We start from the raw sequence: 17688 nt of genomic DNA, 5'->3' as shown, positions 1-17688 counted from the left end.
CCACAGTAATGTCCCCCATCGCTATTCTCCCTTTGACCCTGATCTACAAATTGTTGACTGAACACTTGTTCCCAGACAGAATTCCATACTTTCCAGCCTTTCACTGACATAAATTGCTACTCCACCTCCCTGTCTGCCTGGCCTGTCATTTCTAAAGAGCCTATAACCTTCCATTCCAACACTTCACTCATAGGAGCCATCCCATCATATTTCTGATGCCAACAATATCATATCCCTTTATCCATGTACACATCTCTTAATTCCTCATGTTTATTCCCTATACTACAGGCGTTTGTATAGAGGCATCTGAGCCAAGCTCCAAATAAATTATGTTCAGTCCATTTAGAAAATATTCTGGTTTCTTCATTCTTGCATTTGGAGAAGAAGAAATATAGGAAAATGAAAATGCCAATACTGTTCATCTTAAAGTTCAAATAATCTCAAACAAAAGCACTGTTTCTCAAACACAACAGGTTTGAATACACGCACTTTGAAACAGAAATTAACTAAAAGTATATGTGCTTCTTAGCATGCTAATTGCTACAGTTCTGAGTATTGATATAGTTCTGCTTAACTGCTCTGCTTGTACAGTGCATACACTCCATAGTTAAAAACCCCCAAAACATCAGAAACAGAATTCTAATTATATGTTTCATTGACTTTCAGAAAAATAGTGCGCACTACTGACTCCCAGGTGCCATAATAAATGCTGCTGGGCACTGATTTTTCCCCCTGAACTAATTTACTCTCTTTCAATAAGTCCCCCTCTAGTTGGAGAAAAGAAATGTTTAGGAAAAAGTGGAAGGCAGGGGTATTTAATTTAGACAACTGCTGGAGAATGGCAAAGGGATAGTCCATACGTTTTAGTTAAATGGCTCTACCCATCTAATATGAACAAACTTTATCTGAGCATTAGAACATTCACTGGAGGAGAAGTTGTTCAAAACAACTTGGGAAAGCCAAAGAAAAAATACAGGATTAATATTTTTTAAGGACTCCTCACAGTTGGCAGTTTGTTCCTCAATTTCTGCCCCTTGATAATGCATTGACTCCTTTCTAATTCACATTTGAAATTCTTTTGAAGAGTTTTATGTATATATTTTACAGAAATTTAGTATATAAACAAGCAGAAAAGTAATTTATATTTTTCATCCACATAAACTCAGATAGTCCAAGCCAGATAATTATGTTCCACACTCCCTCTATCTGAGAAGTATTAGACATCAGGAAAATTGAACTATTTCTGCAAGCATCCATTAAAGACAGTCTAAGGTTTCCTCTTCAACACACCACCATCCCACACCTTTTCCCTTTTCCTAAATAAATTAACTTTATGATAATTTTGTTCCTGGCTCCTACTTTTTGACTTGATGAAGCTGACTTTCTAATCAGGAAAGATAAACTTAAAAGTCAAGTGCAATCAGGGATTATTAGGCAAGTGATTATCAAAAGTATTTAAACACAACAACAAATGCCATACAAGTATAAAAAGCAAACACCCCTTAAAACAAATGAATTTCACTTTGTTCTGATTTATCACATAAATAACCTAAAAATGGATTTATTCACTCCTCTCTTAGCCTAATCTTAGGAAATATTTTTGAGAGGGGTATTTAACCATAGAAACTCTTCATGTAATCTGATATTCTAGTTACAGCCTGCACAGAAAGCAAAGACTGGACAGAACTAAAACCTTAACTCCCTCATAATTTGCCATGTTTCAAATCAAGTGTGTAAGTACTTTGGTTGATACAAAGTGAAGAGCTCTTGATATTATATATGCATACTGCTGCCATTCTCTCAATACTGGCTGTCAGCTCTGCAACAGGACATATGCACCAGAATACGAACATGATGTTGTGAACACCAGGGAGAAGGGCTTTGCTTTTGTATTTGTAAGAAATTCCGATAAAGACTTACTCAGAGAAGCCCACAAAATACTATGTGTATAAAATATTCCATCACATGTGGGAGTGGAACAACAAAGGCAGATATAATTTCTTCTTCCACATCCAAATCTTTAAATTCTTTTAAATCCATTTGGTTTAGCTTGTTTTTCTTAATACGATCAGGAAGTTATGGAATATGAATCTGTGGGAACTTAAGCTTTCAGTAGCTTTAGCCCTGTTTCACCCTGGAGACTGGACACTCTAATTGTAGTGCATTTTCCATTATATACTGCAGGATTTTAGCCATAAGAGAATATAAACACATCATGGGACAGGTATTCTAAACATATAGATGGCTCCTCAAGAAAAACCTGAACCTCACAAGACTCGGAAATACGACTTTGTCAGATGCTTCCAGGAAGATTTCAGAAAGTAATGAAATGAAATTATTAGGAGTATTATAAGAATATGATTATATTCCCTAGTGAAATATAGAATTCCACTGAAATAGAACCGTTCCACACACATTCACCTGAAAAAAAAAAAAAAAAAAGGCTCATCTAAGGACATTTCAGTGGAGGAAGAGTCTTCATTGAAAAATTTTCATATTAGAAATTGCTTAAAGCACCTCTTTAAAAATTGACAAAGAATGAGCTTCACGACTAGGACATAAACAAAAGGCGAGAAAAATTTGCCTGTTGCAGGGCTTTGGGAACTGCCATTGCTTTCAGACAAATTGTGTTAAGTTGTGCGACAGAGTTCAATTCCCATCTTCTCCATAGGCGCTGACTGCATATGAGCTTGTGATGAACCAGTTGACAAAATGACAGCATTTCAGAGTATTTAAAGAATGATTTGTATGTCCTCCCAGCTCTTCCAGTATTCCTTTTAGTAGCTCCAAGTCCCAAGGCAAAGCACCTAGATTGCCCAGACACTGTATTATAGCAGGTGACAGAAGTGGATTGTTTATGTGCTGCATGAACAATGTATATGATCTGACAAATGCAGAAAGGTCTGTTTAGATATATGTTTATATCACACAAACATGAATTTCAAGTCATCTTGTTCTTCCACTTCTCTTCTAGGAAAACACTAGCAGCAAGGTCATGTGCATTGATGCTGTTTGCTGCCTGCCACAGCACTGCTGGCTGCAGCTCTGCACCTTCCTCCCCACATAATACTCTCTAAAGCCCTGGCCTTTGTCTTTGGTACTGCCAAGGCTCTTGCTGCTTGCAGCAGCCCTAGGGCCCCAGCAAGCAGGTGGGAAACAGAGGAGCAGCTGCTTGCAAAGAGCTGACCAAGGAGAGAGCAAGCAGGGGGATCTTTCATACATAGAGAGGAAAGTTTGTGCTTGTGAAGGCAAGTGCAGACATGCAGGGTTGCCTCCATGCCCTTCCATCTGGACAGGACAAGGGGTAATGGGTTAAAACTTAAACAGGGGAAGTTTAAATTGGATATAAGGAGGAAATTCTTTCCTGTTAGAGTGGTGAGACACTGGAATCGGTTGCCCAGGGAGGTTGTGAGTGCTCCATCCCTGGCAGTGTTCAAGGCCAGGTTGGATGAAGCCTTGTGTGGGATGGTTTAGTGTGAGGTGTCCCTATCCATGGCAGGGGGGTTGGAACTAGATGATCCTGAGGTCCTTTCCAACCCTAACTATTCTATGATTCTATGATTCTATGATAAATAAGATGATCCTGCATTTCTACACTTACTTCTGGTACATTTCCATTAAGTATACTTTTCATAAAGGATACATTTGTTTTTAGAACGAGTTATTTTAGAATGAGATAGAACTTGGTTTTAGAAGGAGTTATTTTCTAAGTGGTAAAATACAGTACAAAAATAAAGATACCCAAGACTTATCAGTACATTACAGAGCTTGCTCATTGTTTTGTATCTTAGCAGCAATACCTATTTGCAACTTGAGCGACATAAACTCTGTAAAGACCTGCAAAAGTCTAAACTTTCCACTTGGAACAAATAAAACAGAACAATTTCTTAAATGTCGTCTTTGCATACATAATAATTAAATCTACAGTTTAAAGAACTTTCCTATTCTATTTGTGACTGAGTTTCCATGCAGCAGGATGATAAATATCCGTCATGATTTTCCAAAATTTCAGGCTAAATCAAGCATCTTTCAAAATGATTTTTTAATTGTCTTTGAAAGTTTCAGATGTTCATGTTAAAATAGTTTATCTAGAGAAATTATTAAAAAATGAAGGCAAGAATGCTTATCATTATTTGCAGTAGTTATACTTTACACCTGCTTTATACTAGACAGATAATTATCAGCCAGTGTCATCTGAAGACAGTGCTAAAAACTTACATTAATGTTTAATTTTGGAACTGAGTAATTGCATTTGTTACGGGCTCTTAGGGGAATTAGCATGTGAAGTTCATCCTCCCCATTTCAATTACAGATATAACACAAGTAAATTAAGCCAAGCAAATATTCTCTGAAATCAACCTCATATATGCCAATGTCTGCTTGGATTTTTCAAATAATAATCCATGCATAGCAAGGAACACTTGGGGCTTGGAGTTTTGTTTGTTTGGGGGGGGTTGTGTGTGTGGTTTGGGGAGGTTTTGTTTTGTGTAGCTGTTGGGTGTTTTTTTTTAGTCTAGTATTTTGCCACATATTTACATGGATAAGAATTTATTTAAAAGAATCTTACATTCTACTCTCCATGTCTGCATTTTTTTTCAAAACTCTCTCTTTCCTATTCATTTGAATATGAGTGGTGCCTTTCACATTTTATGCCATTACTATGTATTGGTGTTATTGGAATCTACGATGCTGCACTATGCTCAATGATTTCTTTCTTATGTGGTCATAAGACAAATTAAACTAAAGGCAATTGCCATGGCTCCATGGCAAAAACAGAGACTCAAGGATCTAATTATACCAAGTCTGGATGTAAGCAGAAAAGATAAAACACTGGTCTTTGTGGTCTGCATCAATTTTAGCAGCACAAGGGGTTAAGGGAGAGATTCACATTTTATCTGTCTAATGTCTTGTAATGACCTCAGTGTTTTGGTTTTTTTTGGATGTCTGCTGAAGTCTAGCCCAAAGAACATAGGAAAAAAATTCCTCCTCTCAGGTTTTGCAACTTTTCTTGCTCTGGTCCACTACAACACAATTTAAATTAATAACCTTGCTATCAAGGCCTTTCCTTGTATACGTCCTATCCTCAGAGGAGTTACTAGCCATGATTTTAATAGGGTCACAGAAGAAGCCTGACACTGAAGCATCAAGATGCTGGCATTGCTGACTTGGTGTCTACCATTCTACCATCGCCAGACAAATTCACAGCAACAACTCATAATGCACTGCCACGTTTTAAGATTTCTGCGGCTGAGAGCCCTGAGTGCAAGTAATCAGTCTCCTCCAGTTCAACTTTCCCCACTGGAAGGAATGAACGGCACTTTCCCTGCACTATAGCAATGCACTCTTTGCCACTGCCATTGTGGCCTTCTGTCCCTGGAGGAGAAGGATCTCATTGTTATTGGCCTCTATAATTCTTATCTTCTTCTGGAAGAAGAATTAATGTATAAATATCTTGCAATGTCACCTCTCCTTTGATTTGGTAAGCATATACATAATCACATCAGACACTAATTCATCTCTTTAGGTCACTGTTACTATCAGCAGCATCACCTACAGTAGTTTCATTCATTTTTTATATTAATCTTAGCCAAAATCTAATACATTGTGACCTAGGAAGTAATAGTTTTCACATCTTCCCAGAAGGGATAAATTAGGTACTTGTAAATCATTAGTTTACAGCCCTCCAGTCATCCAGGTTGTCAGACTAATACGATTATAAACCAGTTAGGATTTGTTCATTTGTTCATTCCTATCAATAACAATAATAACCTCACTATATTAAGAAGATATTAAAATATCAACTTTCAATTGAACAGAAGGATTGCAGATTCTTATGTTTCGCATACCATTTCCCAGCAGCTGCAGCATGGGTGTTAAGTTAAAAGAGTTAATTTTAAACACAATAGCCAAGCTACTACTCATGCAGCTGCCTACCAGTGAACTACACCTACAGCTATATCCTATTATTTTTTTTAGCTTGTCCATTCAATCGTTCTCTGTTGGTTTGTTTCATTTCGCTTGTGATGTTTTGTTTTCTATATCATACTTTCAGTCCAAAGTTGTCATTAATTGTATGTTCTACATTCTAGGCAAGAACACCTACAAATACATAATACAGTAATGTAATAGATGAAGTATAGCCACATCTTTATGTTCACATTCACTTCTGGATTGGTTAGTGAATCCTTTAAGAGACATAGATGATGTGCTTGGTGTTTTTGATGGCAGTTTCCACTATACATCTCCTTGGGCAATTTTATACAGACACTGACTGAAGACCAAGTGAGCATAGTGATCTCTATAAGGGATGAATGGGGTTTACATCCACAAGAACAGTACATTTTTCTCTTTTTGTTGTTATATTTCAGTGCTGGTGGTTGCTTAGTTGATGCACCCAAAATACATCAAAGAGTCCCCAGGTACTGCAAATTCTGTCTTTTATGTTTTAAATACCAGTGGGTAGGCTGTAACTTTAGTGATTGTAGGGTAAATGAGATATCATTCAGGAGTAGAGATGAGTGATATTAGTGATGCTGTCTGCCCATTAATTTTCTTTCTCAGTATTGTTAGCGAGCACTACAAGCAAAGTACATTACATCCCATGCAAAGTGCACACACGTGATCCAGGGAATTTCTACAACTGCGTATCATGATATAGCCTCTCACTTTCTACATGCTAACTTCTCCAGAAAGAACAAGAAACTTGATTAAAGAAGTGAATATTTATTCACTTCCCTCCTCTTTTCAGTTTTAGAGCCTGTAGCAACCTTGAATTAACTTGAAAATTCACCTAACTTTTCCTTCCACTCCTTCTCCCCACAATGTGCTGCAGCCAAGTGAAATACTTAATTTGTTCTCAAAATTTAATGAGAAAAATTACTTTAAAAGTAGATGTGACACTTCTTTTAAACACTATCATAACAAGCCACATGACACATTCACCTGCTGCTCATGCATGGCAACAGTAAATTAGGATAAGAAACAGATTTGTTAATGAGCCTTTAATTGCCATGGGACTGAAGGTGTCTTGTTTTTTATGCTGTAATATTTCTAAGGCTGTACTCATTAAATGCAAATAAGAAAAAAGTCTTGATAATTAGAGCAGAAAAAGTGATGTGTGGTTTGTGTTCTTATTGAATTTCAGTATTGTTTGAGGCCTGACCCTTTCCCTGTCTGGCTCCATGGCCGAGATGCCATTTGGCGGCTTAATTTTTAGCCTGTCTGCTGAGAACTGCTATTCAGCAGCTTCTCCCACTTCCTGAGTAGTCATCCAGAGCCATCCACAGGCTCTTCACTCCACTCTGAGCCATTTTCTATGCATGTGATTTTTCTTACACAGAAAGATACATAATTTCACATTAAAAAAAAAAGGGGGCACCTTCTTGAATAGTCAGGGCAAACCCATGCCCGCTGGGAACATTTATGGCAATTTAATGATAATGCCTAATGAAGGATAAATGCCTGACCCCTATCCTGCAGTTTTAGAAGGGGAGCAACTGAGATTAAAGGTATTAAATAGCTTGACAAAGGCACCTAGCAACTCATATGTCTTCCAGCCACCTGCTCCAGGGCTCTCTAGGTACACAGTCCTGTCCATTAATCGAAGCTAGTTTTCACCTTGAGTTCTGGGGAAAACAAATAAAAGCAGCTCTAATCCTGTTTTCATCCTGTCTTTCTGAGGAAGGGAGATATGACTGAAGACAGAGCATTTGCCTGGCCAGCTGCCACAAAGAAGGTGGTGTTTTCAAAATCCGTCTTAATTAATAAGCATATGAATTGAGGGAAGACTTCCAAGACTGAAAGTCACTACTGAAACAGTGACTGACTATAAACCAATAGGACTAGTTCCTCAGATGCTATAAAAATCACAGTAACACAATCTGGCACTCAGTACATCCCTGTGGAATTGAATTACCTGGCTAAAAAATGGAAAACTGCACTCTCCTGTCCACTACTCAATTGCTAAAACCTCAAGTTTCTCATAATAACCTTAAAAAGAATGTATTTTTATCTCCCATTCCCCAGTTGTCTTGAGAACTTTTTCTAAACTATAAATGTAGTGATATTTCCTAGTTGGCTTACCTTTAAGAGCATTTTCTTTTTCTCAGAAATACACAGAGACAAATACAGTGGAGAAAACCGATAATCTAACATAGCCAAATCATGACAGCTGGAATCATAGATGGCAAATACCTCAGAGCATGAGGTGAAAAAGCATTCATTTTTCTTTTCACATTAGCCAAAACCCCTTCCATGGTATCAAACAGGAATAAAATCTTACAACACTTCACTGATGGATAGGCATGACAACCAGTGTTACAAATTCTTAAGAGTTCATCACAGCAGATTCTAACTGCATCAGCCAAAGCTTTTGCAAGGATACTCTGTTCATATATTAGACTTCAGACAGTGACATTAAAATCATGGTCATGCAAGGATCTGGTCACAGAATCAAATATTTTGTCCAGTTAGTCACAACTATCATGACAGTTTCCTCTTAATCCTCTCTCTGCAGAGGAAACACAAGCATATTTGAGCAGCTATTTTGAACAAGAACATAATTCCATTCTTTAGAACAGCCTTTTAAGGACTTTTTTCTTGGTTATTTTCAAACTTATTTAGCCATTATCAGAGCATGGTTATTAGAAACCACTTGATTTCTGAAAGGCATTTTTTTTTCCTTTCCAAATTAATAAAGAATGAAGGCTGATAGCACACTTTTCTTAGACAAACTTTGAGATACAAGGCCCTGAAACTTAGGAAATAAGACCTAACATGCTATTAGGCATTAATGATAATGCCTAATAAAGAATAAATGCCTGACCCCTATCCTGCAGTTTTAGAAGGGGAGTAACTGAGGTTAAAGGTGTTAAATAGCTTCACAAAGGCACCTAGCAACTCATATGTCTTCCAGCCACCTGCTCCAGGGCTCTCTAGGTACACAGTCCTGTCCATTAATTGAAGCTAGTTTTCACCTTGAGTTCTGGGGAAAACAAACAAAAGCAGTTTTAATCCTGTTAATAAAATAACATAAAATATAAACAATCCTGTTGATATATTAATAAAGAATACGTTGTATCTGGAGTTGCATGACTTGTTCCATGAGTTGCTCCTTACTGTAGTAAAAATAAAATAAATCTTTTATTTTTCTGTGTATATGAAAAAGGTTATATGGTTTTACTTATAATTAATAAATCCACTAACACTGATATCTTGAGGCAAAGGAATAATCGTGCTCTAGATCATAATTTCTATTCTTACGAAAGGCAGTTTCTATTTTAGAGAGAGAAATACTGTATTGAAACTGAGCAGCCATATTTGCAGTATACTGTCTGTCACCCTTAAAGGTGACAGAATATATATTTATACAAGATATATGTTTTATATGTATGTATATACAACATATACATGACAGAATGCATGTATACATGTATCTTGCAAGACTTCAGTTAGTTCACCCTTTCTCATTATTGCAGCTGGTTCAATGCTAGATGAAATATAACCATACTTTTCTTCTAGCCATGTGCCTTAACATTTCATGCTTTTCCACCATGGCTTCTCCGCTCTCTAGTGGTTCTAGTGGTTTAATTTCTGGAAGTATTCTGTTACCTAAAGATCAGATGATGTCTGAATACAGACATCACTGAATTAAAGTGTTAACTTTTGCTCTGAGTGTTGAATTTTTCTAGTCTTTCACGGCATTAGATCCTTAGCTAATATTAACTCTCATCTGGAAACCCTTGCTCAGTCTTCAGTTTACCTATCTGCCATATCCTAAAAGGTTCTTTCTTTTCGCTCAGCAACAGTTTGCTCTTGTCAAATATATTCTGACAAATATTCTCAGTGCCTTACAATGCAAATATAACCTGAAGGTCTGTCTTCTCTGAAAGCAAGACAGTCTTACACTGGCATAATCTTAGAAGCAGAGAGGAGAGATTCTCCCAAAACACCATTATTCATTCCAATCGTGACCAAAAAAAACCCCCCCAAAAAACCCAGAAGAAAGCATTTTTGCTCCTTAGGCCTTCACAGCCCCACTAGTAGAGGTACAGAAAGAAAGCTGCCAGAATCACATACTGAGACCAGGCTTACAAATGCACTCAGAGGAACAATAAAAACGTGCAAGATGCTGAGAACTTTTGAAAATCTGGACTCTAATCACTCTTATTGAAGCTTCAAATGGCACCAATCAGCAAGAAACATCAGGCTAGCTAGCCAGCACAATGTAATGGAATCAATTGAGACACAGTCTGTAAGATGTCATCCTCAGTCAGTACAGGTATTGAACAAAAAGCATCCCCTTAATTTGGGACACAGATATACCTAACTAAAATTAAAAGTTATTTAAGCCATGTAGCCTTTTCTTCCAATTTTAAAGGGATTTCTTTCTATTAATTTGGTGCAAGGGGAGAAAGGGTATTTAATAGCATATCATTGTCGTATGCTTCAGGCACAAAATTAAACACATTTATCTCTTTTGGGCAATTACTGACCCACAAGAGGAGCCTCTGTTTTTACCCCTGAATATTACTTCTTAATTGTTTCTATGGACACAGTAAGAAGTTTCAGCTCAAAACATTATGTCAGCACTGCCTAAGTCTAGGGATACCATTTGAGAGCCTTGTAAGCAAGTAACCACCATTTGTCTTTGCAGGTCAGCACCTGTACACTTTATAGCCTACATGCATAACAGCACTTCAGCTCTTCCTGCTATAAGACGATGGTCAAGAATAAAAGTTAGTTGGGGCTGAGCAGGCAAGGAAAGAGGACAAATAACAAGAATATTGGTCCTATTGCTTGAGAGAAATCTATTTTAACCTACTTTCACTTCTTGCTTCGCTTGGAGTGCAAGAGCTTTGCCTATACATTGTTCTTGTATACACTTATGTATTTTAGCAAGATGAGGGAGGTCTTAAAACTGTTCTGAAGGACAGCTGTTAAAGCAGACATTATCCTCCTGTGATATGAAGAAATGCAATAAGCAAAATTAGAATATATTTTGACTTTCAAATACCAAAAGATGATACAACCAGATTTTTTTTTTTTTGCTTTTGCTCATTATGAAAGGTAAATTAATCATGCTCTCTAGTCACACTTCCGCAAAGCATCCTCAAAAGCTAAACAGGATGACTGAGTTTCGTCTGCCTTGCAGAGTGAAAACTTAAGTGACACCAAACCATGTTTCAACAGTATATTTCACGCTTGAAGTCTCATAGACAGTGGATAAACAGAAAAAGGAAAAGTTATTTGGTGTGCAAGGGTTTGTACAGCTCATAAAATTTTGTGTAGCTTCAGGCTGGGGAGCCACACTTACAGGGTATGAAGGGCAAGTGTCTCTGCCTTCCCTTCTGCCTACTGCAGTTCTCCTGTGCTGACCCACTAAATGTAATCCACCAAGTGATCTTACCCACTAAATGCAAAAATCCACACCATGTGTGTATGAACATCTGTACTTAAGTATGTCTGTACACAACATCTTGGGAAAGGACACAAAAAGACTTTACCTCTTTAATTAGCACTTCAGTAAGCAATTTAACTGAAGAATTTGTAAAGGAAAATCTATAAATCAAAGTGCCCTTTTTTCAGCTCAAACCTAAACTTTGTAGTTCATTTTAAACTCTTACTGCCATAGCCTAAATTCCTACTTAAGAGTCAGCAACTACCCTGGATATTATTCAACAGCTCACAAAGGAAGATGAGGGAATAGTGATTTAGTTCAAATAAACCACAGATTGGCATTGGTTCAGAATCTAACACATGAAATTCAAATATGTCATAGAGAAAGGCAGACTAATTGATTCAAATCACTTTTGGTAGCTTACCAGCTGTGTGCAAAAGAAACACTACCCCAATTACAGAAAGCCAGAAATCTTGTTCAGACAGGCTCAGTACTTATGAATGAATGAGGTTTCTGGTCTCTGCTTTCAGATCCTCCTTTTTCAACTACTAGCTTTTAAACTTTAACAGATCTGTTGTCTTTATAGAATAATATAAATTCTTGATGAAATCTTAAAAAAAACTGGGATCTGCAAAGAAACAGATAATTTCTTAAATTTTGTTTATACAGCCTGGCAGAGCACAGCACCTGTCTCAGATGGGTTTTCCAAGCATTAATGCCATACAAGTAATTTAAGTAATCATACATGTCTGGTGTTCTCTTTGGTTAACATAACTCTTTAAAAAAAAATATTATTTCATGTAAAAAATTTGGAGTTGATGGCAAAAAATATCATTATATTATGTCTTCATTTTGTTCCTGTTCGCTTCCACAGTGGCTCAACTACCACATTATTTATAGCCTTTTCAAAGTCTAATTATATTGCATTGGACATCCTGAGATATTTGTGGATGGGTATTTTCTACACAAAAACTTTGTGCTTATTCTTATTACCCTAACAGCTATGCAGTTCCAGAACACCAACCAAGATTAATTAAGTAGGCACAACATTGCTGAAATCTCCTCTGGTTTGCTGTATCGTCACTGACATTCCTACAACCACGAAAAGACCTGCTAAAGCAGTATGTGACTAAAGCTGAAAAGATCCAGTCTAATGAGACCTCCTGGGAAAGCACCTCTCCTCATGTGATCAAAGGAGGAACTTTATTTCCTCTTGATCAGATGGGAATGGTACATAAATGTATACAACAGCTATTTATGGTTATCTGATAAGCAGCCCAACAGCTTTAAATTATTTAATTTCACTTCACACAGAACAGTAAGTCTAGTCCATAAGAATACAATAGGCTCTGTATCTACAGAGCACAATTCTGCTGTCAACTATCTAGAAGAATATACTTCTTAACTGCTTGACTAGTAAATCATCTTTATTCTCTATGACCTACTAAACCCTGGTAAGCTCAACAAACCATATCAGACTTGGTAACTGCAATTTGTGTTTAGCAATCTTATGATTTCCTGTATGTTCACAATAATATAATGGCATCAAAACTCATAGAGATGGCTCAGAAAAGCAAAGTGCCAATAGCTATGCTGAGATTATATGAATTCTCCATGCTACCTAATTTCAGGCTCTGAGAGTCCTTATAGATTCCTTACATATGAGACAGAAAAAGGGGAAAAAAAATAAAGTTCTTGTTTTAAATTGTCCTCTGGAAAAGTTCTCTATTAATGGAATACTAAAGATGTGTAAGCAACTGTTTATAAATTACATATTCCAATTGGCTGTCCCTGATATTCCATAAGGTTGCTTGTTATCCATATATCCATATACCTCTGTTCTCTTGGGAGATGAGGGTGATCAAATCAGTTCTTGACCTAAGAAGTTAACCAGAGGAGCCCAAGTTCCAAAAAACACCCACTCTCTACTTTTCTTTATGTCCTAATCTGCTCAACTCATACCATTTATATTACCTCCAGCTTCTCTCCTTGGTTGTTCATCACTATAGCTGCTGCAACCTTGGAAGGGTCCTTGCAAAACAGGTGTAGACATTTGTCTAAACTATAACCCAAAAGTATTTAATCTGCAAAGGGAAAGGAAAAGAAGCCACTGAAGAAAATCCAGAAAGATTTTTATGCAAGTCAGCCCTTGCATCACAAGTCAGAAAAGGAAAAGTTCATCAAAGAATCCTAACAGCAGCACACACTGTATTTTCTTGTCTTGTCATTCTTATGGTTCTTGCCTGTTCCTCATTTTTTCCCAGAGGACTAAAAATGTTCCATTTTTGCATCTTCCATATTTTCCTACTCTTAAATTTGTTTTTTAATTTAGTTATTACTGAGCAGATAGCCTCCAAATTCAGCCAGTTTCGACCATGCTCCAATTCCATTTTGATTTAAAATGTAAAAGAAAACTACTCCATACAGGATGCTTCTGCCTGGTAATTTTTTAAATGCATCTTTTGCTAGAGAATTCATCTCCATTATCATGTTGCAGAACAAGGTTTCCCATTTAATATGACACTGCAGGGAAAACTGAAAGAATCCTACTTTTTTTACTAACATGTTTCAAGATTTTCAGTATTATTTAGATGTAAAAATCCTCAGATGTGAAAATAATGCATCACAGAGAAAAAAATGCAGCAAATTTCACAGAAAAGCAGAGCTTAAATGGCTTAAGTTGAATATATGGTGGAAAAGAATGAGTTCCTCAGAGCCATATACTATTGTTAAAGAAAGAAAGCTGAATAAGTCAGAGTGGGAGATATCTAGAGGCAAGCTAGAAGTTTTCAAATGCCAGGCTACAGCATGGAGTGACAGCCCTTGCAACTCTAAAATGAACATGACTGGAATTGACAAGGGCTTGTGGTACAGGAATGAATCTCCTGGGTGTGTGTGTATATATATACACACATATACATATATATATATTTAATTTTTCCTTTTCCTGCATGGTAAAGATATGTTTATTCCTAGAGACTGGAAGTCTCTAGGATACAGACAGCCCAAAAACTAGACAGAAGACAAGAACAAAATAAAAACCAGTTGTGGAATAGATAGTAAGGTTTCATCAGGTATCTGTTTTATCTGAACTAATACTAATTCTGGATTTGTTGACCATAATACATGCTGGGAAGAGATGGAAAACATCTAAGTATTCTAAACTCAGCCATTTTCAGAAGTAAGGACCATTTCAGGATGCTTGTGTTATTTCTTTCCCCTTTGTTTAAAAATACACACAATGGTAAAGAGAGGGATAACTTATTTTGCTGCTGCTATTACTATTCTCATCTAGTCGAAACCTGAACCACCATCATGACAATGAATCTTGACAGCTCTAATATGACAAGCAGCTCCAAGGAAATTACTGTCTATTCTTCCTCCTCTGTTGAATGACTGCACCCTGTTATGGTGATATTTTTCTGAAATCAAGTACTAAGCTGGTAAAGCTGCTAGGAAGCAGAGTGGAATTCAGGCTTAACCTGCCCGCACCTCCTGCCCCAGGGGATTTGGTGCTGGTTCAAGTAGAGTAAGCATGGAATAGCAAGAAGAAGGGGAGAGTTGGAGACCTCCTCAGAAAACCAGAAGGGATGTAAGATCTGCTACAGCTCCTACGTAAGGAACTGAACTCACTGCTGCTCAGGTTTACACTGACAGGTCTGTGTAGCTAGTATGGCCACTGTAGTAGCTCTCATTACTATGCATAAATTCACTAAACAAATCCCAGACCCTAAAGTCTTCAACCATTGAATCGTTTAGATTGGGCAGGACCCTCTTGAGTTTATCCAGATCAATCCCCAAACTTTTTTCATCATTTCCTGCTTAGAACCCTACGTTGTTAACTTCAGGCATTCACACATAATAGGAGGCTCTGACACCTCCAACCCATGTAAGCAGCCAGCAGACTGTGGTCACTGACAAGATCTGGACTGCTCTTCACCAATGCCACATGGCTGGAGAACTTTCCTTTCATTGATCTCTCCTGTATTTCACATTCCTGCCAATATGTTGTTTACAATCTTATTTTAGGTTTGAGTATTTTAATGTGCTATAAAATGTCATTCTTTAGCCTATAAAAATGATTTTAACTTTAGACTTCTTGGCTTTTAGGTCACTGATTTTATTTTTTTTTCTAAGTGGCAGCTAATGTAGGATTATTATGTGCTTTTACTGAGATGGTCTTCTGCAGTGTTTTCCCAAAAAGTTAGTATTATATTTCCTCAAACTTAATTCCTCTTAACAAAGGTTCTTTTTTTTCTTTTAATTTTACTCATGCCATCATTTTCTATTCTAATAAATGAAGAAAGTCACTCTATGAGTATGTACTATTTATATGGCAATCTACCCCAAAAATGTAGTTGCTTTTGTCCATTATCGCAGCTAACCAAAAACAATCATAAAATATTTTATTACTTACTTGAATGTGAACTATTTTTACAAGAGTACAATCAAACCTGATTATTCTCATTAGTTGGGAAATCATAACTTGCAACCTTTTGTCTTCTGACTTGTTGAAAAGACTTATTATAAGGTGCTGAGAATTAATATGAATGCATATATATATGGACTCTAATATTATCAGAAAATCATCTTTTCTGACGTTTAAGATCGTTTGGGTAGTGTTATACTTTTAATAGATGTTACTAATCCGAATTATATTTGTAATGCTTCCAACCTTCATTAAAAAAATATTTACTAGTAACCAGGTATCTAGCAAAAAGCTATACAACAAATCTTATTAATTTACTGTGCAGGTATGAAGACATACTACTGTGGCACCAGGATATAAGACTCAGAATCAGAAAAGGGATACACAAAACAAAAAATACTTTAACACAGGTAAAGAAGTCAGTGTAAAAAAAAAAAAGGTATACTCGTGGTGAAAGTACTTCATAAGCAAATGTGATCAAGACATATTTATACTCATCAGAAGTCCAAAATACTCAAATTTGTCTTTTATTACAGAGACTTCAGGATGAAATTTTAACACTAGATCTGAAGGAAAAGAGGGTGGTGAGTATCTTACACTGAACTATTAGTGCCCTGAAAGACAAAAAGAGATCCACAGCATGCTCAGCACACAGAAAGCCATCAGGTATGAGATCCATATTGGAAGAAATTATGCTGTATCCAAAGTTCTGTTTGATAAACTCAGAATTCTGCCCTTACTTTTTTCTTACCCCTCAAAATGCCACTTCATTATTGTTACCGGACATCAGTATGGTAAATGGACCACATCTGGCATCAGGAAGAGGGTTCTGTGAAAACTTGGTCACTCCTTCTAACAATTTTAAAATTACCTAGAACTATGTAATACATGAATAAAGGTTTGCAAAAAATTCAAACAAAATCAGATCTGTGTGAAAACTTCAGACTGATTATTCTCCATGGAGTGGAAGACTGACTGCTGATCAGAAACACTTCATGTCTGCACTGCAGACAGAACAAGTTAAAATAAGAACCAGTCAGTGCAGTGAAACAGGTTGGGTTTTGGATGGGTCTGAGGAAACTTTCAGGTTTGCTCACTCACAAGTTGTTTGGATTCTATTTTATCAAAAGGTCATGCTGTTGACATCAGTAGTCTGTCAGTGTTCTATTTCACTGTACTGAGAAATAACTTACATTACCACTGATAAATTCGGGTCTAATTTTCCACCAATAGCCACGGTTTTTACAGACTTTTACTATGTCATAAATGAAAGTCAGTATTTATTATTATTGTCACTGTTATTATTGACATTATTATTATTATTTCTAATTTACTATCTGCAGAGACATAGCCAGGACTTTAAATTTCCTATTAGTTCTATCACCTTTACTGATCATAGCTGTTGGCTGTTTAATGCATCATCAATGACAAATAAATATATTACCTGAGATAACATGGTTAAATATGGCCTTTGATTTTACATGTATGTATAAGGAACTTGTTGTCAAATAACAAATAAAGCTTCAGGCGCACACTCGTTTTATCTAGTATTGGAGTTCACTTTGAATCAACAATGAGTTAAGATGCCGCTGTGCTGTTTTCTTTTGACCTAAAATAATAAGCCTTAAGACTTCAAAACTGGATGTGAACATGACAACGTTTCTTGCATGTGCAATACAGAATAAGATTAAAAACTGCCTGGCACTCTAGTGTATATCAACCCACTGTAATGACTAGTCCATGCTTGCACTCAGTTTCTTTCCATGTTGGAAAAGTATAAAATCAAGTTTCGTTTCTCAGTAGGCAGAACTTTAAACCATAGTAAGTGGTGTACCTATACCATCATAATAATGCTTCGTAT

Source organism: Lathamus discolor, chromosome 10 (assembly GCF_037157495.1).
Source record: "Lathamus discolor isolate bLatDis1 chromosome 10, bLatDis1.hap1, whole genome shotgun sequence".
NCBI lineage: Eukaryota > Metazoa > Chordata > Aves > Psittaciformes > Psittacidae > Lathamus > Lathamus discolor.
The sequence above is the reverse complement of the archived record's forward strand: the minus strand, read 5'-3'. Positions refer to the sequence as shown.